The 25,419-nt window shown below is 45.3% G+C and overlaps 1 protein-coding gene across 4 annotated transcripts in view; it reads left to right on the forward strand.

Annotated features, from left to right (window-relative positions):
• Positions 1 to 9,644: 9,644 nt before the first annotated feature.
• Positions 9,645 to 25,419, forward strand: part of TRERF1 (transcriptional regulating factor 1) — a 105,849-nt gene continuing 90,074 nt past the window's right edge. For 2 of the 4 annotated variants that reach the window (XM_054822023.1, XM_054822027.1), the window contains exon 1: positions 10,158 to 10,467. The gene's annotated coding sequence lies outside the window, so the exon portion shown is untranslated. The other 2 variants (XM_054822024.1, XM_054822025.1) reach the window with 2 other exon arrangements.

A 25,419-nucleotide genomic window follows, 5' to 3' on the forward strand; every position in this document is an offset into this window, starting at 1 on the left:
GCCCACGGTTAAGCCTGCGCTGAGTAATTAATGGTCCTTCTATGAGCCTGTCTACACTGGGAAAACTGCCTAACTAGTTTTCAAAACACTCGCTCAAAAACGGGTTAGAAGCACAGGCGAGAGCCCCTTTTAGGCAAGCTGGTGTCTCACTACTGCGATGCTCAGGAATGGGGGGGACAGAAGCGGCTACCTGTCGCCTTCCACCTCGGAGCAGAAAATGGCACAGAGGGAGACAGGCACAATCTTAGGCAGAGGATCCTTGGAAGCAGAGAGACTTGAATTAACAAGGAAGAAGGAGGGAAGCATCTGTAGAGAGTTAAGGATGAAAGGAGGCGCTTTAAGTTATTAGAAAATAAACTTGCTTCGTTGGCAGTAGAGAGAAGAAGTGGAAAGCCGGGGTTACAGCACGCAAGTTGAGATGTAACTGGATCATTATGTACTGGGCACAAAATCTAAGACATAAAAAATTAACTACAAATATCTCACTGATTTCCTTACGAAGACTGTTTATGCATAGTGCAAGGTCAGTAGAAGGCAAAATTAGGAAGAGGAAACAAGGTATAATCAGAGGTTAAAATGGAGCAAAGAAAGTGTAGGATAATTTAAAGAAAACTGTCCTCACAGCGGTATCTACACCGAGGTAACTGAGGGAAAATGCTGAGGATTTTTGTGTTCAATTAGTTATGATCAGATGTAAACTATGAGCTTGCAACGCTGTCAGTTCTATTTGTCACTTCTTTGAGGACAGTCAACTACAGTATGCGAAAACTACCAAAGCTGTGCAAAACCCCGTTTTCATAAACAACATTCATAACATTATTTTCACATCCCTCAGACAAGCATATAGGTTATCACAACCTTAAAATCTCTGTCTGCTGGCAAGGCAAGACATTACCATCCCAGAGCGTATGCAAGCATATGAATCCACTAGATCTATTACTAATAAAAAGAGATGAGCTGATTGAGAGTTCAGATAGCAATTGCAGATAAGATGAAGAACTGCATGAAACGTAGGCAGGAGCTGCAGAAATGAACACCAAACCAGACATACAATTCAATATAATAAACATTACAGAAGTGGAAATGGGAAGCAGAGAAATCTACATTACCCAGATTGTGAAACAAGCCTTACAAAAAAGCCAGACAGTAAAAGTTTCCAGCCTATCGTATTGCAAGGTCAGATAGACAACAAAGATGCTTGGAGTTTAAGTATGGAACAGGTCCAAGATCTTCAGATAGCCTTGTAATAGGAAGGGAAAAACACTGGCACACCGCTAGGGAAGGACCTCCACGCAGGACTGATCCTTAAAAACAGACTCGAGAGGTTTTTGGCAGGCACTTCAGCGAGAATGGCCTCTAATGATGCAGTCTTAAAACAAGTCAGGAAGAAGCCTCGCTCAACCCTGGGTTTGCTCCCTGGGTTGAGCATATTTTATGAAGGCCACAGGTTCAGTATGAATAATTAGGGCTGAACATATTTTTCTGTCCTCTTGTGTTCCCAGCGCATCGCTCAAGTAGTGCAAAGAAAGTGAAATACACCCACAACTCTTCATCTGGGGATTTCCTCAACTGATACACCATCAATGTATAATTAGCTCCTTTGCCTCTCTCCAGGGTGCAGAGGAATTATCAGTGTCTCAATCTTCAGCTATCACTAGCTGCTAGATTAGTCAGCTGGCGTAGGACTCAAAACAAAAAGCCATGGAGCTGTACCTGTCCTCCCGAGGGGGTTTAGAGGAGATGTTTGCATGATAAGAGGACATATACTCTGTAAAATATATACCCAGAGAAACGTACGCCTTGTTATTGTTAGAATTTCCAAATAAAGTGAAATGGATTCTGCAGACCAACACATCAACTAAAGAAAATGTCGATTTGAGAAACCGTTTCTCCTTCCCCAGATGTGACTCCACGTATTTCTTCAAGCTTTTCTAGCAAGCTGGCAATGCGGTGGGTACCACAGACTAAGAGATGAGCCTTCTGGTCCCTAGGTTGTCCAGTCATCACTGGTGGATTCCCAGGGAGCTCTCAGGTACGGGAGGACAAGTTGGTACTACACATGGCTAGAAGAAAACTTTGGAAACTTTGACAGAAAAATTCCACGCTTTAGTGACTCAGAAGAGAGTTGGGTTTGGGTTTTGGGTTTTTTTTCCCCTTCTGAAAGCAATCTCATTCCCAATCTGCACCATTAGCTCTCTTCTCAACAGAACAGACCCAAAAGTCTGAGACCTTTCGTCTCACAGACCTAAGCTTGTGTCTGGAGCACCACATGGAGGTTGTTTTGGGGACCCTCTGTTTAATTTCCCAACTTCCATATTTGTTTGGAGAGTCACAGGCCATTTGAATGGGATGGAGGTAGTTTCTTCAGCTCTAGAAGCAAAAATTGTCCATCAGAAAACATACTATAAGACTCCCCGTACTTACATATCCCTGGATTTACTTGTCATCTGCCGCCCAACAGCTGCTGCTGGCAAAACTGTCTCAGCTATAAAGAAAATTCTTTTTCCTCTACTATTAACTCCTCTACTATTAATTTTGTTAACCTGCTTTTTAGGGGTCCCTTGCAGTTCCCTGTCTCACTGCAGCTATACAGTAACTCCATTGCATTTTCTGCTTTCTGTGCAGCTCTCACTTCCTCAAGTGTTTTCGGGCCACCAAACAAAAACTCTGACACAGAAATATAAATGTGCTTGTCCTCTACTGCAAGTGCATTTCCATCACTATAAAACATGTTACAGCTTATTTCAATTTGATGATGTAAAGCGCCTTACATCAATATAAACAGAATATATTGTATATATATTGGATATATGAGTCTAGCCATGTTAGTTAATAGTGTTTTTTTAACTCATGACAGCTGTATCCTTACAGTGTAAATGCATGTCTGCCCACCATCACATATGTAAGAAACAAATAAGTAAGACACAGTGAGACCTAGAAGTGACCAGTGTATACGACTATAGCAGACTTGCATAAAAATTCAGGTTACAGTTCTGAATGGGAAAGTTCAGAGCAGAAGATGTGGATGGCTGTTTTCTTTTAAACTCCGTCAACAAACCCTACACAGAGTACATTCAGCTCTGCATAAAATGAGCAAAATAATCGGCTTCTGTGCCGAGGAATATGAAATAGAAGACTGAGAAACTGCTGAAAGAAGGGTGATATGATGACTGGGATAGTTCTGATCAGAGATAGCCACCTGAGTAATTTCCACACAATATGCGGTGTGCTATTGCCAATATCGTATCCACTTCCGATGGACAAAATCCTGAAAAAATAACACCGCTGCCATTGCAGTGAAATTCACTATACACATTGGAAAATTTTAATCGTGATCTCAGTTGTCAGTGTGGACTTGGACTTGTTGCACATTGTGGTAGGGAACCACACTGACTTAATCATATCTGTATTTAGATATTATCCTTCTGTTACAGAAAATTATTTAGATTAACTGCAACTTAAAGTTAAGATGCCAGGCTTCCTTCTACTCTCATCATCACACATCTTTTCCATAACTGTTTACCTTCTTCTTTAGAAATTTTCTGCATACTGTCAGCTTCATTTTTCCTTCCCGTACTCAGAAGTATGATTTCTCTCATTCAGCAAACACCTTACAAATTAGTACAGCTCTGTGTAACAAGCTGTCCTAAAGCCTCTTTTTGTATATGTCAGTTTTACCACAGAACAGGTTTTTAAAGTCAAGAAGAAACAACTAATGAAGATTGGTGGGGGCACTCAAAGGAAGTCGTAGGAGACCCTCCCTTAAATCTGTCACTGGATTTCACTGGATTTCAAGTTGACACCATCTCTGTTAAGGCAGTTTCCATTGAATACTGTAATTGAGTTGAATATTTGTCTGTAAACAGGACTGCTTATGTCTTTCCAAGAAGGAAGGTGTGTTTCTTCGTACAGCAGTTTTCAACTGTTACCAGCAAGAATGCCCACAAAGCCAGGAGGAAAAACTTACTATTTCTTGCATGTCAGTCAAAGCTCCAAACATTTCCAATTGGGCGTAAGACTTAGTTGAAAATATGTGTTTAAGACATAACAAAAGGTAAAGACTTAGGAGACTTGGCTTCGTACTTTACCTCTGCAGCTGCTTTCCTGGATGATGTTGGACCACCTCTGTTCCCCAGCTTACCTGTCTGTAAAATGGGGACAGTATTATTGACCCCTGATTGTAAGACCCTCTCAGATGTACTCCTACAAAAAGCTGTAACAAAGGGAGTGGTTTTAAAGTTTAGAATAGCTCAAACCACACCATCAACTTAAAATCTGGAAATTATTCAAAAAATAAAAAGATGATATTTTCACTTATGTTAGTTTTATAAAGATACATGAGTTTTATGTGTTTATGCATTCATGATTTACAAATGTATGTAATATAATTTATAGAATATGTATATAATATACACATTTATAAATTTATAAATACATATGTCAGTGTATTTTATAAAATAAAACATTTCCTCTTCTCCAGCGTGTGAAAAAGCCACACAAACTGCATCACTAGGATGCGATCCTGCAAGATGGTCCATGTCACTGTATCTCTTGTGCGCACATGTACATGCCCCCAGATTATGCCTGACAGCATGATAGCATAAACGACTCTTCCAAGAGAAACGGGAACTGACACAAACCAAACGAAGCAGGAATGTCCCCTTTAAAACTCCCAACGTCTCTAGGGCTCACACACACTTGCAAAACAGTAATAAAGTCATTGAAAAAAAATCTCTTGCGTCGTCACTATTTCTAACTTGCCTATCTGTAACTTCTTTACCAAAACATTCCTAAGCACTTTACAGGCTTTAATTTGTTTCAGAGCATCCCAGCGAAGCAGCGTCATATCTCCCATGTGCCCGACTGCAGGGAGACGCAGGAAGGTCAATGCGGGGGCCCGCCGAGAGCTGCCAGAAGGAGCCCCCATCCAGCAGCGCCCCAGCTCCATCAGCATCGGGTCAGAGCTCCAGGGGCTCAGCAGCCCCCGCAGGCTGCACCAGGGGGGCAGCTCAGTGACCAACTCATAGACAGGCAGCTCTAAGCTTTGCTAAAAAATTTCCGAGGTTCAAGTTGAGGGAAAACTAGTGCTTGTGGACTTCCAGAGCTGACCATGGTGCAAACAGCCATGGGGGTTTGCTTTTCCTTTTTTTCGGGGGGGTCCACTGCCTGCACAGACTTTCTTAAAGAGCATCTTATCTGTGAAATGAGATAGCAGCCGTGGCTTCATGACAATTAAAAGCAATTTAAAATGATGCGGCTGCAAATCCTGCTTTGGGGCAGACGACCCTGCCTCCTTTTCTGCTGTTTGTCTTGCTGACTCAGTGAAGCAATTCAGGGGAAAAATTACACAGGGTTTCTGCCAGCGCTGGGAGGTGATCTGGTTCACCAGGGAAGCAGCGAGCGTCAGCGTTGGGTGCAAACAGAAGGCAAAACCGCGCAGCTGGAGGCAGTAGGACCTTAGCCATCACAATTTAATTTGGTTTCAGCCTTTACAGAAAGAGACCCAGTGGGCAGGGCTTTCACCAGCAGTCTGAGTGACAGCAGCACGCTTTCATGCTCTCCTCGGCACATTTTCTGCACCATTCCTTATGCCATGCAATCAGCAAACCGATCTGACTGAAAGTGAAGAATAAAATAATAAAAAAAGTCTTACTTCCAGTATTAGTTTTCAATTGGCGGCGGCATGGTCTGAGATCAGATTAGGCTGCTGGTGAAATCCGTGACTTCACCTCGCGTCTGGGATCAGAGCAGCCGTTTCGCTGGGCAAGAGGCAACTCAGACCAGTAAGGCTGGGATGCTGCTTGTCTGACACAGGCCTGCTCCTCACCCGGGGCGGCGGAAGCAGCCAAAAGGAAATACACGGTAGGTCACAGTAACTGGGGTCCTGATGCATTTCTACTAAAAATTATTCAGCTCCATTTCAACCTTGGCCGTTTTTCCTAACTTGCAATGGATGCGGCAAGAAGCGACACCAAGGAGCGGAAGCTGTTTTATCCTGGAAGCTCTCAATGTCCTGAGCTTCCTGGAGAGAGGAGGTAAGAGGGAGAAACACCGTACCTGGACGTACATGAAGACAAGGAGCACCAAGGTGAGAGAGGGGTTGCAAACATTACCTTCAAACAAAGCAGGGATATAGAGTTTCCTGAGCACAGAGATAACTGGAAGGATATTCTCGCTGTTCTCGGAGCAAGCCCATTGCCAGCTGTCATTTAGTTTTCTTTTGTTCAGGTATGTGGGATGCTGTGGCTACCTCCCTTACGGTGCACAGGGTATGTGATCACAGAAAGCACACATTCAGCTTTTCAAACCATTCTTACCCTACCAGTGTCACTCCTGTAAGGCCCCAGTGGTTTTTGTTTATCTACAGCAAAGAGACAAAGGTAAATGACTGACTAAATCCAAGGGATTCAGATGAGACTGAACTAATTAAGCAGGGAAGGAACCAGCAACTTCATGCTGGAAAGCTCACAAATTGAAATGAAAAATCAAGTTCAAACACTTAACCACGCGCTGATTGGTAATTACACCAGAACAACTCGTTAGCAGGGTCCATATTTACCATTTCTTGAAATCTCCATATTGACTTTTCTTTTTTTTCTGGAAAATAAACTTTAATTAAGCAGGTTGTAATCTCAATTACAAATACTACAGTCCATATTACGTAGGATGCCAGATTCTGAGACTGATCTTGCTTCTAATCCTAAATCCTGTATGACTACTCTATATGGCTCGAAAGCTCCATATTAAAAGAAAACTAAGCCTGTCAATAGTTTTGTCCAACCAACTTGACAATTAAGGTCTGATCATTCATTTTTTTAAGGTAACATCCACAATTCAAAATTCAGTCTGGAAACGGGCATCCAAACCAGAAACTGGATGGACATCTGTATTTTGACTGCTGTGGATTTGACCAGTAAGACACTTGCACGAATGCGATTCATTAAGGACTCCTAAGGGGTTTATTGAACAAAGGTATGATGCCTTCTACCACAGTCATACTATGTTTTCTTCGGCATTGTCTTTCTTGGAAAGCCCAGAAATTCAAGGCAAAGCCTCCTATTAAAACCTAAAGCGTTTGGGAAGATAATGACACAGCAATCCTGTGTCGGAAAGGAATGAACCAGGAGGATGATGAGAGAGACCTGTGTCACTTCTAAACTTCTGTAATTCTTTCATTTCTAAAACAGCCCCGCTTAGGGAAAAAAAAAAAAAATTAAAATTCATTAATCTCTAACAAAAATCTGACAGAGCAATGGCAGTTACCAGAAGACATTTGCTGCTTTTCTGTTGTTTGTGAGGGGTGGGAGGTTTCAGGAGGCAGCCGAGCCACCCTGCCAGCCTTGCTGCTGCTGCTGCTGCTGCCCCGGCCCCGCTCCCCCCCAGCCTCCCCTTGCGCTGCCCCTGGCACCCCTCTGACCTCCCCGGGAGCTCACCAAAACCGCAGGAAATTAACCCAGACAGGAGAGGGAATAGTCTTCTGCCTTGGGGAGCTGAACCAGCTCGGCGAGGCAAGGCAGTGGGCAGGGAAGGGAGAGCAAGGTCTCCCTCTCCTGACAGCAGCGAGCCGGGCGGCTCGGCCGGCCAGCACCTCACCCCGGCGTCGGGGCTCCCCGCGCCCCCCGACTTGCCGAAATGCGGTTAAACGACAAGCCCGTAGAATTATTCTACTGGAAACAGTACTAGGATTTGCTATTCCAAACCGGGAAGCTTGATACTCAAATCCTTGAAGATTAGGAGAAGGATCAGGAAAACTGAGAGCATAAATTAAGGCTTTGTGCTTTTGATGGGAGACCAGTTCCTAAATTGCAGAAGTACAGAGAAGGCAGCCTGGCTATAGCCGCCCCCCCCGCCCCCCGAGTTTTCTTGAAATGTTGTCCAAAGCCAATAAACTAGTTTACTTCATTCGGAAGAGTTTTGCGTAGCTAAACTTGTTACGGCAGAGTAACACGGGTCGAGTTTATAGAAAGCTGCTCGATAATGATTCTTTGTTCAACTTTGAATTATACATTTGCTTCTGTTTTGAGAGCTATAGCCCAAACCTGCTATTGGTGGTAAACCCAAAACGTGGTTCAGGTAAATCACGTTACACCGAGACGATTCAATACAGATTTGTTTGTATTGATTAGTTGAATAAGTTGAGACAAACCTAGAAAGGCTGTGTTAAATTCCATTGCTTATTTTCAAAGGTCATTTTGGAAATCGCAAGTAACATGGGCTATTCTGGGTTTCAGACTAGACACAAAAAACAAACAGAGGCAAGGCACATGTTGAGTTGTGGTTTTAATTCTATTTTCAACATAGTTTATATGAATTAGAACTCCAGCAAGCAAACAAGCCAACCATTGAATCCAAAACTCAGCATACGTTTTGCATAGCTCAGCATGGAGAAGTTACAATATCTGAATGGTATTTTTTACTTAAGTAAAAATAAAATGAGAAAATCACTAGCTGGCTGGGGAAAAAAAAAGAAGAAGAACCTTTCTCTTGACATTTTAAACAACTGAGACCTTTGCGTATAATAGAAAGGAGTTTAACAGCCAATGGGTGATATCATACTTTCTCACTCTTGCTCTAATCTACACTGTAAATCAAAACAATCTCATAAAAGGTTAAATTATTAAGAACAGTGGCCCAATGGAAGTGTCATGCAACCAGGAAACCAGGATGACCATAAAAAGAAAATGAGGCTGCTGGTAACCATTATAATGTAAGGCTGAATCACAAACGTTAACACCAAAGACCTTTTTCTGTTCCATTTATAACCCTTGAGAGTTTTGTCTGCTCCCCCCCCCCCCCCGAAGGCAGAAGTAGGCCCTATAACCACCCCCATTGCAGTTTCTCTCTTCCCAGCTAAGGTTTCTTACAGTAACTTGTCCGTCACTGTCCATGAGCTTAAACAGAGCGCTGCATAAGCCATATGCATCACATTATCTGTCCCCAAGATGCAAAATCCTTCCCTGCAAGGGAACATTTTGGTGCAATCTAATGCAAATTCTGAGCTCGAGTGAGGCAGGACTGATGAGGTATTTCACCAAAACATTTCTGCAGAATTAAAAAAAAAAGAAGGAAAAACCCCATAATTTAAGACTACCAGTGGCAAAGATCAGCGACCACAGGAGCAAGTTCCTACAAGGCTGGCTGTATTAGGGAATTAACTTCCAAATGAACCCAAAGCGCAGGAGCCTCCCTGGAGCCGGAGGCAGCCCCGGCAGGCGCGGCAGGAGACCTCCCCGGTGAGAGAGCGCCTTTACCGCAGCCACTTTCCTCCTCCGACGCCCCGGGGCCGGGGGAGGCCCGACCGCAGCCCCCCTCCGCCCCCCGACACGGCTCCCCCAGCCCCGCATGACACCCCCACGGCGGCGGGGGTGAGGGGGCAGCCCCCGCCTGCCCACTCGCAGCATCGGCGCCGGGGAATATCCCCCCCCCCCGAGCCCCCAGGCAGCGGAGAGATCCCCCCCCCCCGTCCATCACCCTCGGCGGCGGGACCCCCTCCCCTCAGCCCCCGGGCTGGCGCGGTGTCGGCCCGCGGCGCCGCTGTCACCCCCCGGCGCCGCCGCCCGGGCGGGAGCGGGAGCCGGCCCCGGCCCCACCGCCCTGCGGCATGCGGCGGCGCCGGGAGCCCGCGGCACCCCCTCGCCCGCCTCCCGCCGATCCCCGGACCCGGACCCGGCCGCGCCGCGCCGGCTGGAGCCGCTGACAGGTCGCCGGCGGTGGCCCCGGCACCTGCGCTGCGCTCGCCGCCCTGAGAGGAGGGGCTGCCGGCCAGACCGCGGCGGAGCGGGAGGCGGCGGCGGCGCACGGCCGGCGGCGGGCCCCCAGGGGCGGCGGGCGCCCCTCGCCCTCGCCCCGCCGCGGGGCCGGGCGGCCGCGGCCGCGGCGCCGCCGACACCTTACTTCCTGCTTCGCTACCCAGGGCCAGACCCATCGCGGCGGAGGGATCCCGCCGCCTCCCGCAGCCTCCTCCCCCTTCTGCTTCTGCTTTTTTTTCCCCCCCGTTCCTTCTCCCTCTCTCCCCTCTCTCTTCTGCAAGAAAATAATTTGACAGCGATTTGCTGACACCAGGAATTTTTTTTCTTTTTCTTTTTTTTTTTTGCATCACGGACTCAGCAAAGGCAGCGCGGCGGGCGGGGGAGGCCGTGCCGGAGGTAAGTGCCGGTGGCCGGAGCCTCCCCCGGCGCGGGGCGGGGGGGGTGCGGCGTGCCCCCGCCCCGCTCCGCTCCATGTGCCGCCGCCGGGGTGGGTGCCTGGCAGCGGGGCCGGGGCCGGGCCGGGGGGAGTATGTTTCCTGGCGGAGCGATATTTGTTTACAGGATGAGCGCCGTACTGTAAGTGAAGTAGGACCGAGGCAGCTCTGTAATAAATTAATATCGCAATTGCTCCCTCCTCGCCGACACAAGCCCCGCGCCCGGCCCCGCCGCTCCCCGCGCCCGGCCCCCGCGCCTGCACTTGTTGCAGACTTCACGCCAGGTAGGCGAATGCTTCGCAAGTTTCATTTTTGCACGAGCTGGGGCTGCGCTGGAAGAAGAAGAAAAAAAAAAAGGGAGGAAAAAAAAAAAAGTTTGCAGTTTGCAGTTCACTTTCGGTCTGCAGCGGCGAGTAGGCGAGGCCCTGCCTGCTGCCTCCTCCTCCTCCTCTTCACCGATCGCCGCTCCCCGCCGGCCGGCCGCGGGCAGGGAAGGGAGGGCGGGCGGGGGGCGCCCGGGGCGGCGGGAGCGGGCTGGGGGCGGGCGCGGCAGCGGGGCGCTGCCCCGTACCTGCCCGGCCCGGGCGGGAGGGAGGGGTGGGCGCGGGGGGCGGCGGGCCGGTCCCGGGGCGCCCCGCCGCGGCGCCGCTGCCAGGTCCCAGGCGCCGCGCCGTGCCGCGCCGTGCCGGCGTGGGGAGGGGAGGCGGGGAAGGCCGGCTCGGCGGGATTTGCCGCGGAAGTTGTCCGAGCGGCGGTCCCGGGGCACCCGTCACGGCCCCTGACACGAGTGGCCGGCCCACGCGCGAGCCCCCCTCCTCCGCGTGGCGCGGCTGCCGGCAGCGCCCTCGGCACGGTCTCGGTATCAGTCGGTGTTAGCAACGGGGCGGTCCGGGGCTCGGCTGTGGAGCCCTTCCCTGCGGCCGGGTGGCACCGCTGGGTGCGAACTTGTTCGGGAGAAACGTGAATTTCTCCTCCTTTTCCACGGGAGAGGAATGTACGGCGGGTTGGGCGCTGGCGGGGCGCTGAAGTGCTTCAGTTTTCTGGCCCGTCAAAATATGGGGGTGTGGGGGGGGATGTTAACGAACAAAAACTCTTAGCCAGATGTTTAAATACCAGCGAGGTGATTTGCAAGTAAAATTAATTGGCAGTTAACCAGTTAATAAGTGGATAATGCCTACTCATCCTTCTGCTGACTTTACGGAGCGGTTTTCACCTCTGCCACTCAACTGGCCAGGCTGCACTGTTCGAGATGCAAACTTAGCAGGGTTGATACCTTTGCCCAGTCAAATCTGACCTGTACTTGCTGTCCCAGTGCACCAGCACTGGTCGTGATTCTGGTGGTTATGGGTGAGGTTCCGAGATTTTTTACAGACTAATATGATAGCAGCAAAATAAATGTGATGACCCATAACTAAACTATTTATGGAAAACGTTGCAAAGTGCTTAACTGCATGATTAATGTTTTAAGCAGGTAATCACTGGGGGTGAAGTTTTATGTCTTTGACAGCTATAATTTTACTCTGAGTATCTAATGGGAAGAGGGGAGAGTTCACCTGGCAAGCTTGGGCCTGGCCTCCCGTGCTGCGCAGCGGGGCCACCCCGCTGCCTGTACCCGTGCTGCCTGGGGCACCGGCCCCCCGAGCCACCCCGCTGCCTGTACCCGTCCTGCCTGGGGGCACCAGCCCCCCGAGCCACCCCGCTGCCTGTACCCGTGCTGCCTGGGGCACCGGCCCCCAGAGCTGCTCCCGGGACCTGCCCCCTGCCCTCGCTCAGGGTACAGTGTCACGATGAAGTGACCAGTCCTTATAATGGTGTCAGTGTATGTGTGAACTGTTCCTGCATGCAGTATGTGCAGCTGTTTGCCATGATCGCTTATCTACCTCATGGTTTTATTTGGATGTTAAATTGGATCAGAATGGAGCCATTTCCTTAATAAGATGCATCTATCTAGAAATAACCCATTTCACTTTGTTACCCATTGAAGTGACGGGGCGTGATGTGCCCTACGTTACCTTTTTTCCTAAGGCATGTCCAAGGCACATATTTGACAACAAAAATGCTGCTTCATCAATGCTCCATGCATGCACATGTGGCATGGAAGTTAAGCTATGCGGCTTTGCTTAAAACAAGTAAATATATTTGTTTAGAATTTAGATAAGTGATTTTTCATATGAAGAAAATGTGTTAAAGGCATTTTTCCTCTTTAACGAAGTGTGATATACTTTGGAAAAATTTAAGGCTTGAATATACCCTACTCAAAAGTTTAGGCACAAATAAACGCTCTTACGATGTGTTCCGCTACCGTTGAGAAGCAGCTTGTGTTTCTGAAGTTGGGAGGCTCCAACGAGGAACTGAGCAGTGCTGTCAGCACGGTAGTCAAACCATGGTACCTTGAAAAGCCAAGAAAGCTCGAATACGAGTAATGCACTTCACTGTGGAAGTTGGCCTGAGTGGAGAATCGTCCTGTTGGTAAAATGCTAAGGCCAGAGCTTAATCATGCTGCTGTCAAAGTACGTCCTGCCGTTGGCATCCCTCCCTGGGATGGAGGAGAGGGATGAGGCCGGGGGTAGCTGGGTAGGCGTCCTACCTCCAGTGTTTACATCACTCCCGCATGGGCCAGTGTTAGCGTAAATAAACCACAGCGTGACTAACCTCTCTACCTAGCATTGACTCATGCTGTATTTGGATAGACTGAAAAAGTCTCCATGTCTTATCCCTTTAGTTTTCTCGACCTTTTATGTTACTGCTGGTGACCGGTCTCTGAGAATACTCCAGTATGCGTTTAAGAACATAAAGTGAGTCCTCGTTTCGGGTTTGTTTCGCTTTTGGGTAGCACTCAGCTAGCCTAGGTAGGAAAAAAGGAATTCCTAGATTTTAAACTCAAAACTCTGTTACTTCTCTTCTTCTGGCCATTTTAATTCTTGCAGTGATCTGGTGAGGCTTGCCATTATGAATGCTTGTACCTTGGCATCTGGCAGGGAGTATGAGAAAAGCGTAAGAGGAGCAGTCCTGTAATGTACCGTAAGTTTCCTAAAGCAGTAAGATAATATTTTGCTGTGAATATTTTTGTCTTATTTTATTTTTGTGTTCTAATCAAGTGGGGAAATGTTGTTTAAAATCTCACTGGGCAGAGTGTTTGAGAAGACTCTTCTTTTCCTTTCCGAATACTGTAACAGGACAGTAGTAAACTAAAGAAGAAGGGCCCTGGGATCTGTAACGTCATCGTGAGATTCTGGCACTGGAAGACTGTGTCTCCTTATGATGTGTCACAATAACTTGTAAGAGAAGGCAGTTTCATTTCAGCTTCCTTAGAAATATGTGTTGTGTTTTTTTTTTTAAAAAAAGCAAGCAATGTTTGATAGATACAAAATAATTGTTGATATGGAAACAATTTGTTTCCTCCCCTTGCGTTTTGTTTGTTTTGGGGTTTTTTTTAGAGGGGGCTGCATAGCTTCCAATGAAAAATTCTGATCAGAATTATGTTTTTTCTGTCCCTAAAATTAACGGGTCCTTTTGCCTGTCCTCCATCTGTAAGATGTAGGTAAAAGCACCTCTTATGAGATATGAATTCCGCCTGGCGCGGCTGCCATGCACTTGGTTTTTTTTTACGTAAGGTGAGCAGCACAAGTGGTCGCATTGCGTTCCATGGCACTGCTTAGAAGAGTAGAGTTACTGTGCCGGTGAGTATTTGTAGGGCGGGGGGTGAGGGGGCCGAACTCAAAACTAAAAATAATGAAGGCGGCAAATTCCATACATTTTGCTGCATATGAAATTATAAAACCTCTTCTTAACTTGTCCAGCTCTGAGAAACCTATTATTGCAATCAATTGCAGGGCTGTGAGGGGAAATCAGGCCTTCTAAGATAAAGACAAAAATAGCACATTCAAATATATCTTAAGAAAGGCGGCTCTTCCTTCAAAGAGTAGGTCTGAGCGTGGTTCAAAGAAAGGTAGCAACAATTTTATCGGTTTTGGTTTGTTCTTTAACTCTTTGCTTGAAACCAAACAGATTTAAGACATCCATTGAATTTGCTTGTGAGCGGCACGCGATAATGCGCCAAGTTGCCTTGCGGAGCCTGGGGGAGTATTTCCCCTTAGGTCTGGAGGTGCCCCGGACGGGCTCTTGCACCATCATCTCCTTGCTGCTGCCATTGCACGTGTGTCTTTAGGTAGCGCGCGGTCCAGCCCGCCTGCGAGGATGAAGTAGGTAACGTGGGCGGTCAGCACGTTGTATCGATGCTGGTTCTTGTTGGATATTGGTTTCTGTGGGCAGAAGGAAGAGTATTTTTGACAGTGGTTTATTTTCTCTCTTTCTGGCTTGGCTGTGTCGCTCGGTGGCGGTGGGGGTGCGGGCTCACCTGGCTCTGCTCGAAACAGCAGCAGAAAGAAAAAAAGACGTTGATTTGTGTGGGGAAAAACTGGAAAATGTGCTCAGGTTACAACCTGCTGCCGCAGAAACTAGAAGGCAAATACATCATTTATGTTACTTTCTTCTTGAGAGGATAATGGTGTGGGGAGCCCAGGGCATGCTTTTAATGTATAACCTATTACCCTATAATAGGGTTTTTTTAAAAAAGTTTAAACTCTCCATATTACAGTGGGGATGTTGCAGCGTTTTGGAGGAGTTGTGTAGCATTGGGTATATTTTGAGGTTCTGAGTGAAATGAGTCTTGTGGTTTCAGCTTACTCTGTAACAAAGAGTAACGTGTCTCACACAAATAGCCCACCTAAGTTTTCATAGTTGACTGATGATTTGTTCTGGAAAGACCCAAGATGCTGATATGAGGCAGACTCAAAAGGTAGTTAATTTTTTAATTTTTTTTTTTTTTAATTTTCTTTTTTGGTTTGTCTCTCTCCTAGTTTACAGTTCAAATCGATCATCTTCAGCTTCCCATCTGTGGGTCAGCTGGGCTGGTGTGTGGGTCACTTTCCAGGCCGGTGGCCACAGTGCTGAGTTTCCCTACCCCACCAGTTGTGCCTTTCTAAAGCAGCCATCCGGGGCCTTATCACAAATTTTCTCCTGTCTTTTTAGTTCAGCAAGAAAATGGTTGCTGGCTTTCCCCTCCCTCCCCTCATCAACTGCTCATGGTAAGATTTTTGATAGAGCCTGCATTGTGATATGTCCTTGAAGTGCAGTGCTGCAAGGTTTTATTTTGCTTTGTCTTTTTCTTTTTTTCTCTTCATGTTTAGACTTCATTGCATCTATAGCAAAGCAAAATTGCTGTAGATGGTCTTTTTTGATTTTTTTTTTTTTTCATTTGTCAAAAATCTCATGTTCAGTAATGAGGAAAAGCTCAGACTCGGGTATTAAACCTCCGGCTAACCCTGGAATGTGAAGACTGCAAAGATATGGATTGGGGAAGGATTGCCCCAGCAAACCAGGTATAAGTTAAGTGTTAAATTATCAGCAGCTCTTTTTTAAAAGGTCCCTGACGGTGAGAGGTTTTTGTTCACAGTGTCTGGCTTACCAGGGCTCTTAAAGGACACGGTCAGTTTGAGGTGCAGAACTTATATCAGGTACTTTCTTTTTAAGTGAATATCAAATCCTAAATAACTTCAGCATGAGACTGTGGAAAAAAAAAAAGTACTCAACCCTTTGAAGCAAGTGGCTATTAAGTTTAAAATTTGAAAATGGCTGAAGTTCTCTGTCTTTAAAAAAAAAAAGTCATTTGACTCTTAGTTGGTCATAGAAGATGCTGTACAGACCCATTTTTGTCTTTGTTCTCCACTTCCCCCCCCATTTTCATTGATGGGGAAGTTTCATTTCCTTTATTTATATATTTTTAGTGTATGTGTGTTTTGGGGGGTGTGGGGGAGGATAAGAGGGAAGTCTATGTTCTAGTTTTTATATTTAAAAGAAAGAAAAAAAAGTAGCTAATGCTGATGTGTTTAGAAATGACCTTAAATACATTCTCCCCTTTAAACCAAAAATTCTGCTGGTAAAATAGTGCATATTAGGGGACTGAGGGGTTTTGCAACATTTTTCTGTGGGTAAGAGTCCCGTCTGAGTTCCAATTGTACTAGCAGAAAAGTGTTTTTCCCAGTATTGTCATGTTTCACATGCCAAATCAGAACTAGAAATGCCTTTTCCTGGAAGGATCTCTATTTACACTTGGATGGTTATGCCAATTACAGCTATATTAGCAAGGCTTTTTTCTTTTTTTTTTTTTTCTTTAATGTTACACTTGACCTAAATAGTAACTTCTTTCATTTTCTTAACAGAACACACACTACAATCCTGGCATGTGGGTTTGGACCGGTCAGTGGGGTAAACCCCGCTGTCCCATGGCACAAATGCATATGGGTGCTCTTGCAAGAGTACGATCTTAAGTGGGTCCTAGTGAAAGGAATGCTCTTAAAGCTTTGCGTAAGTCGAAATAGCCCTCTGCTCTGCATGCAGAATTGAATACAATTTATTGGTGAGCAGGAAATATGTTCTGAAGTATGTTATTCATATGTCGTGATATTTTTTTCTCAAGAGATCCCCCATGTACTTCAATTTTGAATTCAGTTTTTAAATCCTGCAGATTAGGAAATAGCTCGTTATAAATTCGTGAAAGTTTGGAGGCATAAAAAAAAGGCTCTGTTAACACTCATTTTGATCAGAGACTAAAGATTATTTACTCCTTTGGCCGATGTAGCGATGCATAAAGAAGGAGCAGGTAAATGGGGGCTTCTGTGGCAAGGGTCTGTAGGTGTTGGGGTGGGACGGGGGCTGGCAGGGCTGCCGTGGGCTGGTGCCACCGGTGCTTCCTCTCAGCTGCTATCCCGCTCTCTCTTTCTGCTGCTGGAGAAGATGTCCTGGTGGAAGATCCTGTTTGTACCAGAAAAAAAAACCCAAACAACTGGCTAGTAAATAGTGTCATTGTTATTTCAGGAGGAAATTTCCTAGTTATTTGCTCTTTTTATGACGTTAAGATTTGCATTGTTAGCAACTGTAGCAGTGTATTAAATAAAAAACGGACGCTGACCGGTCTTTCAATGGTTGAAATCTGCCACAAGCATGAATACTTAGAAGACCCTACATAGCTAAACCGAGCTTTCTTTCCCCAAAATGTAGGCTGCCAAAGCCCTGAAATATTTAGGATATTGACTTAGAGTTCCTTAAATATCTTCCCAATTGCTTCATTTTGTCCTGCCTCTTACGTTTTGTTTCGTCCTGGGGCATGAAAGCTGGGCTTACCTTGCAGAGGGGGGGTCTCCTTTGAGTTGGCTACACGCTCCTTTGAGCGCCGCGTGTTGCAGTCTCTGTGGAGGCTCAAAGCATCGCCTTTGCGATGGCTCCGAGGGCGCAGTGGGAGTTTAAGTGACCGTGAGCTCCGTGGCCATTACCAGAGCTGTGTGCGCTGAGCACAGGAGGCTTTGGTCACCTGAACCGCAAGTTTATGTCACGTGTAGCTCAGCGTTGAGCGCAGCAGTTTTGTTGCTGCTTGTGCTCCTGACGTGTTGAGGGGAAATGGGTAGAAATAGTTCAGATGCTAACTCGCTGGCTCGCTTTTTGGGGTTTTTTTTGGTTACTTTTCAAAAGGTTGTATTCACTGTTTCAAAGGAACCCCTATGTATTTTGATAAAACAGAAGAAATGGTTAATGTTAAGCTACGTTGCACGGTGCAGCTTTGCAGGAGCGTTGATACTTCCAGCTGTCTCTTTGGCCTGCCATGCAATTCGAATTCAAGTGAAGGTCTCCCATGTGGTTATTTGCATGTGTCTTCCTATCTCGATTTTGTATCTGCAATTCCAGTACGCGCTTCCAGAATTATTTTTGTTCATTTCCAATCATTCTTCAAAGACAACTGGCAAAAACCAACAGGCTGGTTGTGATTTTACAGTAGTAGAAGGTAGACAACTTTGATCTTGTTAAATGAATTTTCTTCATGTGTGGGCTGGGTGTGTAGCATGTTGATTTAGTTTTTATTGATCAGTGTAAAAACGTGAATTCAGCATCACAGCAATGATAATAAACAAGTACTTGCAGTGATATTCTAATGAGTTCCTGGCAAAAATAGGGCAGAAAACCATCTCAGAGATTGACGCGCTTTAGCGGTGAGATGCTGAACCAGGATACTTTATATAAAAGGATTGAGTAAAGCTGTTTGAAGTTCTAACATTTTTTTTTTGGCAACACAGTTGCTGCGAGCAGAAGCATGCCAAGCAGGGCAGGATGCGATCTTCTCTGTTGGCATTTGAGTGTCAGAAATGGCACATTCTTACCTCTGTCCGGAAGGACTTTCACCCTCCTGATCACGCCAAGATAAGACAGATTGTAAGAACCAGGTAGCTGGTTTGTTAGAGGGTGTCTCTGAACACAAGCGGTGAAGCGCTAATTACCCTGCAGTCCTCATCTGCAGGAGCGCCCTGCTACCCATCCCCGTGTGTTTCTATAAGCCGGCATGGCAAAGCATCAGGGACAGAGCCGGGGGGAGTGGAGGGAGGTTTCTAAATTAGCAGACAATTTACGTCTGGAAAAGTGAGATTCATATTCAGAACTACGCTAAACCCGTATTTCTGAGTATGGTAGGGACGTATCTCCTTTTAAGGTGGCAATAATTCCTCTTAGCCAAAATGCTTGCAGAAGCGCGGGCAGGCAGCTTCTCCCTCTTTTTTTCCATTGATGCTGAGTGTTTCCAAGACTGGAAGAGGCTTCTCAGTGGTGGTGATGAACAGTAATTCTCTATATTTTTTCGTCAGATAAGCTTGTTTTATGCTGTCAGAGTTCAGTAAATTGGTATCTGAGCTGCATGGATCATAATGAAAAAGTATTGCTGCTGCCTGCATGCGTTTGATAAAAGTAGAAAATGAGAAGCAAAATTTTTCTGAAGTGAGGAAAAGTGGGGTTTTTGGAACTATGAAATTTGAAAGAGCTGGTTCATAATGAACTTTAATACTTTTCTAAAGTTGCTGCTATTATAATGAAAAAGCATGAATAAGAGAATATGCCTTGCAGGTAAAACGAAAAAAGGCTTCACCATTTATATGCTTGAAAACCAAAGTTGCATTGCAAAGGATGAATTTTACCCTTCATTTTGCTTGTAGTAAAAAATTAGTCTTTGAAGTTAAAAACAGCTTTAGATTTAAAGAAATAATATACCCGAAAAGGGAGGTGCGCAGAAAAAAGACATTGGGTTAAGTGCTGTTTTGTTGATGAAAAGGACGTAAGTTAAGCCAAATGTGGCTGCCTGCATAGTAAGGCACTGCTTAACATGAGCGGGAATGGTAAAATAAGGTCCTAGCACACTTTTGTGTCAACGATTTCCAACTTTCAGAAGAAATTTTAGTCTGGATGTCGAAGGCACATATATAAACGATAGACTAATACCGCAGAATTACGATAATTTATGAAAGGAGCGATACTTTCATGCTGGAAGTCTGTCAGCATACGATCCCTCGGCTAACTACTTGATCGTTAGTTAAAGTAGGGGTTCATTAAAATAACATGGGCTCATCTGGTTTTAAAGACTAGCTTTCAGCCAGTAGGCAATGGTCCAAAACTAATAAGGTTGCAGCGCAGACGTTGTGGCAATGGCACTTAGATTACTACGTAAAGCTGGTTGATGGAAAGGCTTCCGTTGGATTAAGTGTGCTCAGTATTGGGCCAAATTTTTCAATTTTTAGTCATCTGTAGCAACGCCTGCTCGTATTGTAGTCAGTTGAACTACCTGTGTGACTGTTTAGAAGAAGGTGCAAGGTCGGGTCTGTATACGAACGTAGCTCTTTGCTGTAATCATTTTACTCTAATAATTGTATTCTTCTAGTTGAAGAATCGTAATTACAAAGTGGATGGTAGGATTCAATTATGTAAAGAAAACCCTTACATTTAAGCCCTGTGCTATCCTTAGCATAAACAGCTTCCCCCCCCCAGGTAGAACTCTTGCTTTCAGGGTATTTCTGGAAAATCCATACTGCTAATTATGTAAATTGCAAGAAATGAAAAAAAAAGAACAAAAGAGCGGGGCATCTTATTTTAGGCTTCAGCAAATGCAAAGTCATATGTGGCCATTCCAGCTATCTATAGTATGTGCCTGTGTGCTGCTGCTGCTTTTGTTACCAGTAAACCAGATCCCTTAAACTGGGCATTTCTCGCAGGCTTTGTACTATCGGATTGCCAAATGTTGGAGCTGGGAAGTTTTTTCCAGTAGCAGGGTGGGTTTATGCCCCCTAGAGAGTCCCTTCCTGCAGGACTCCCGTCCTCGCACACACAGAAGTTTCTTGCTGAAAGAAAAATGTGACGGCTTTTTTTTTTTTTTTTTTTTTTTTTGAGGTCTCTTTGTTTTTATGCTGGTACGTTGGCACGTCCGTGGTTTTTAGGTCAATCCTGTATAATAGCAGTAAGTTTTTTGTACCTGCACCTATTACCTATTAAGGCAATGAGATGGTCTCCTTGAATGAAGGGAAGGCAGATTTCAGATCTGCCTGCAGATCAGAGAGGAGGAGAATGGAAGAAGCGGCGTTCGAGTGAATGAACGAACTTTCAAGCTGACTCAGTGATGCACGTACAGTATACGCTGTAAAGATTAGTCACCACTTACTGTAAATCTTTCTTTATGGTGCTCAGTGGGCATGTGCCTGTATCAAGCTGCAGTTAGTGAGCTTTCTAGACTGGGAACGCAGGTAAACGTTATTTCCCCAGTATTTTCCTAGCGAACAACAACAACAAAACCCAGTGAAGCCCGAACACTTGTAAATTACTGAGCTGAAGGCAAAAGAAATCTTTTAGTTATCTCATGGTGCTGCTATCTTAATCTGTGAAACTAGTAGGAAAGTGAATAAATTATGCAATGACTTTTTTTTATTTATTATTATTTAGAAACCTGTGCTTACATGTTCTTAGTGCTGTTCTGCCCTGTCCTGTGCAGGTTGGTTTGATTTATTTTTTTTTTAAATATTTTTTTTTCATTAGGTAGATTTCAAGCTGCATTTCTGTGAAACACCAATTTACATGACGGTAACAGAATAACAATTACAGGGAAGGATATTCATCTGTTGAAAACACTATTTTCATTTGCCAAGCAGAAACTTCAGGAAAATTACCCTCCAGGTTGAATTTTCTCATAAATGTTCTCAACTTCTAAAATTATTTACTGGCATAATAGGTATGCATAGCACTTAAGGGCAAAGTTTGTATTAAGGGGTTACTTTTGGGGGGACAAGTGGGAGTTTTCTATTTAAAAAAAAAAAGCTTAATATTTAAAAAAAATGTAAAATTATTCTGCAGCCTTTTCCGAGTTACCCAAATTCGGTAAGTTGGGGTTTTTTGTACTTTCGGACTTTTCTTTCAGTGTTTTCTGCTCTGTTTATTTTGTTGTTAATTTAGCTGGGCATCTTTTATAATTCTTAGATGCCCTTTCTCTCTGGTTTTCACCTGTTTTCCTTGGCTTGTTCAATCTGTCCTTAGAGAATTGTTAACTTCAGCCATAAAGGTACCAAAAATCCTTTAGAGTTGTTACAGCAAGCTTTTTTTTTTTTTTCCCCCTTTGTATACTTTGTTTAAAATCACTTCCTCCAAAATAAAATTTAAAAAAAAAACAAAACAAAACCAAAACCCCAAACATCTTGTTGAAGAGTGAGAACCAGAGTCTCCTGGCACTGCTGGGTGGGACGGCGCTGAGGCTGCGTGCCTGTACAAGTGGTTTGGCTCGCTGCTCTCCCAGCGATCTGATCCTCTCGTAGGCTTCGAGTCCTCTGAAGCGCAGGAATGAAGGCTGAAAGAGTTATTAAGTTTTTGGGTTATCTCGTACTGTTTATTTGAAATGGAGGCCAAGCAATTTACATATCTCTGTATCTTGGATCTGGAAGGAAAAAAAAAAAAAAGACTTTTGTATTTTTTTTTTTCACTAGCCTTTGTGTGGAAATGACATCACAGCTTATGTCAGCCATGCTAAATTCAGAGGTTTTTCTCCTCCCCGTTGGGTTATTAACTGAGTATTAGCCCTATGCTGTGAGTCTACCCTTCCTGACTGTGCCACGTTGGTAACTTCATCATAGATGCTCTGAATTTTGTTTGATGAAGAGAAATAAAGACCCGGTCTAAAGCCTTTCAAAATCAATGGGAACATAACTTATTTCACTGCCGTGTGTGTGACCGGGCTGGGTGACCCCTAAGGCTGTGTTGTTCCTGGGATCACCGATGCAGCGTAAGCAAGCAAGGCACGTTGCCTTTTTGCAGATCTGGTGACCAGGTCTGGAGTTTGCTGGGGCACGTCGTCGCACAGGCACGTCCCCTCAGACCCGCCGGTTAAAACCTCCTGCCCTTGTGAGGTTGAGCAGGTTTTTGAACTCAGGCTCTTAGGTTGTGCCTGAATGTCCCACGTGCAAAGGTGAGCTCCGTGGCAGGGAACAGAGAGCGCCGCGTCTCTACCAGAAACATGGAGGTTTCAGGGTGCCCTTCTGGGGTTGACGCTGGGGCTGAAGCTGTGGCAGAATGTGAAGTGTGGAGGCACAGGGGTTTCCTGTGAGAGCCTGAGGAGCTGGGAGAGGGGAAAGAGAAATCAAATTAAAGTTGACATTTTGAGAAGTTGATTGCTGCCTTTTTTAATCATAAAGCATTTTTTAAAGTAAGTCACTTCCCAGAGGAAAAATAAATACATTAAGAAGAGAAAAGGGGGAAACGTGATGTTGAATTTATGCATTTGAATGTAGCAGGCTTGGTACTGTGATGGTGGTGGTACCAAATGTGCACGGAGACAAAGCAAAAGGATAACGATCGTCCTGACTCTCCTCTTCTTAAATTTCCCACCATAATGTCCTACATGCAGAACGTTTTTATTTATCTTTACTATTTTGGGAGGTCTGAGGGAGTGGGAAAGGGACTGATCCCAATTACTTTAAAAAAAAAAATAAAAAAATACAGCAAAACAAACCCACCCATCGCCGCAATGGATGTGGAGAGATTTCCCTTCTCGTCCTGCGTCTCGTCAGCCGCGCCATGCCCTGGGAGGAAGGCGAGGAGGCCTCTGGGCGCCTTCGGTGGGAAGGCTTGTAGGAACAGCTTTGGATCAGGCTCCTGGCACGCGAAAGCTGTGGATATCCATTCACACACTTTGTATTTTTTTTTCTTTTTTTTTTTTTTCCCCTCCCTTAATGTCCCTTCTGGCTCAGCTCTTCTTCTGTAGCAGTCGAGAAGGGGATGGAGGGGGAAGCGCTGAGGGATGTCCCGGGAGGGCGCGCGTTGGCGTTACCCCGTGTGCGTGTGTTGAGCGGTAGGTGCTCGTGCACGCCGCGGAGCCCCTTGGAAAACTCTGGTGAAACTACTTGTCCCTTTTAGAGCTTGGGAGGAGCACTTCATCGCTGTAGTTATTTGTATAGCCATATGCTATTCTTTTTTCTTACATATGTTCTCTGATAATTGTCAGTAGCAGGTGCCTGCAAGCCGAGGCGGAGCGGTGTTTAGAAATCAGACTCTTTATGGGGATAAATTGTGTAAGTTTAGCACCAGCAAAAGGGCCAGGTTGAAACCGTTGGCCTCTGAAGGTCGTGTTCCTCACGGGGCAACAGCATAGCTGGTAGCAGTGCTGGTCCTTCAGCTCCACAGCTCAACTGCAGAGGTGTGGTCTTTGAGGAGGAGTCAGTAGGTCTGGTTTTGGGTCTGTATATCTGGTTTGGCTGAATCAAGGAGAAAGCACCGGCCCTTCTGATGGGCGCACCAGCTCGCGGGAACTGTATTGGACATGCATTGCACCCCTGCTTGGTGACTTAGGTGGTATGGGCTGGTGGGAGATGTGACATGAAATCTGTAGTTGGGTTTCTCCCACTCTTTGGCCCCACGTTTTCCAGTACATTTGTCAAGCATCCCGAGCTGTTCTGGTTGTATTACTGGTTGCTGTTGCATTGCATGCATGTGTATTAGGTCCCCGTCGGTTACTACCATGATAGTAATTGTTGATCTTGCATCTTCTTCCATCATCTGAAGAACAACTGCTGAGAGGAAGATGTGGGGAGACTTGTAGTTGCTCTGGACTTGGAATGATGCAACTGTGTCCAGTGAAAATCATTTCGGGGCATTGCATGACCAGAATTCCCCAGCATCCCTGATACTGCTGTTGCAGCATCTTCACTTCCCCACAAATAGCTCTCTGAATTGCCATTCCTTCTGCATATCAGCTGGGGAGCTTATAGCTGGGCGTAACACATTTCTAGGAGACCGACAATTCAGAAGTATCTTACATTTCAAAGTGTCAGGGAAGACATAATGCCCCTAACGTTCTTTTTGTGTGGGGTTTCTTGGTTGGGTTTGTTTTTTTTTTTCATTTCTGGTAAAGAACTAGTAAAATATAGAGCACATATGGAAATGGCAGACGTCGTTGTTGGGTTTTTGAATTTTTTTGTGTGTCCTTGTTTCTAAAATTAAGCACACGGGAGTTTGCAAGATCCTGCAAAGAATTCAAACGATAATTGCACAGTCATGTGTTCAAAGAATCTTTTTAATCTAGTCACATATATATAGCGAACAGATCCAGATTTATAAAAACCCACAATACACTGCAGTAAGGAGAGACAAACCAAATGGGATAAAGACAAAATACTGCTAAATATCTATAATTGTACTGTTAAGTTTAGGTTTTGCTGCCGGCATTCTGTTGTGTTTCCTCTTTTTTCAGTTGTCCTTCATGTTCTTCCCTGTGAGAAAGTAGCCTGTGGTATCAGCCGTTCTGCTTATCCCTTGCAAATTGTTGGTAACTGAAAATTGGATCCCACATCCAAAGTAGGTCCCTCTCTGTGTCAGAAAACTAACAGTGTCTTTTTTGCGTGAGTGAGTTAGGAGTCCATTACACTTGCATGCATGTACATGGGTAGTAAAGTTTTTATTCTGCCACTGTAGTATGTTTCTGAGTTGGGTCGCAGGAGGAGTAGTGATCTCACAGCTCGACCACAAATGCACTTGGTGATGTTCACACAGGCAGAGCTGGTTACAGAATTTGGGTCAGTGGGACACTATCCTGATGAGCTGGCTGGCGCAGGACCCTGTAAGACGGGCTAACTATATTAACTTACACTAGCTGTAGCTATATTTACCATAAAAACTTTCTTGAACAATTTTACTTTGTCACCTCCAGAACCTAGACCTTGAACTACTGCAGAGCTTTTTGAGATAATTTTGATAGCGCGTCCCATACCACTTCAGAGCAAGCATTACTCAGGTCAGACACTGAAGTCAGGTTTATGCTTTGTAACTGAAAAGATGCACAGCACGTGATATAACTGTGTATGATACTCTTTTAATTGTTTCTGACAGTAAATTTA

This window comes from Grus americana, chromosome 3 (assembly GCF_028858705.1).
Source record: "Grus americana isolate bGruAme1 chromosome 3, bGruAme1.mat, whole genome shotgun sequence".
Taxonomy (NCBI): Eukaryota; Metazoa; Chordata; class Aves; order Gruiformes; family Gruidae; genus Grus; species Grus americana.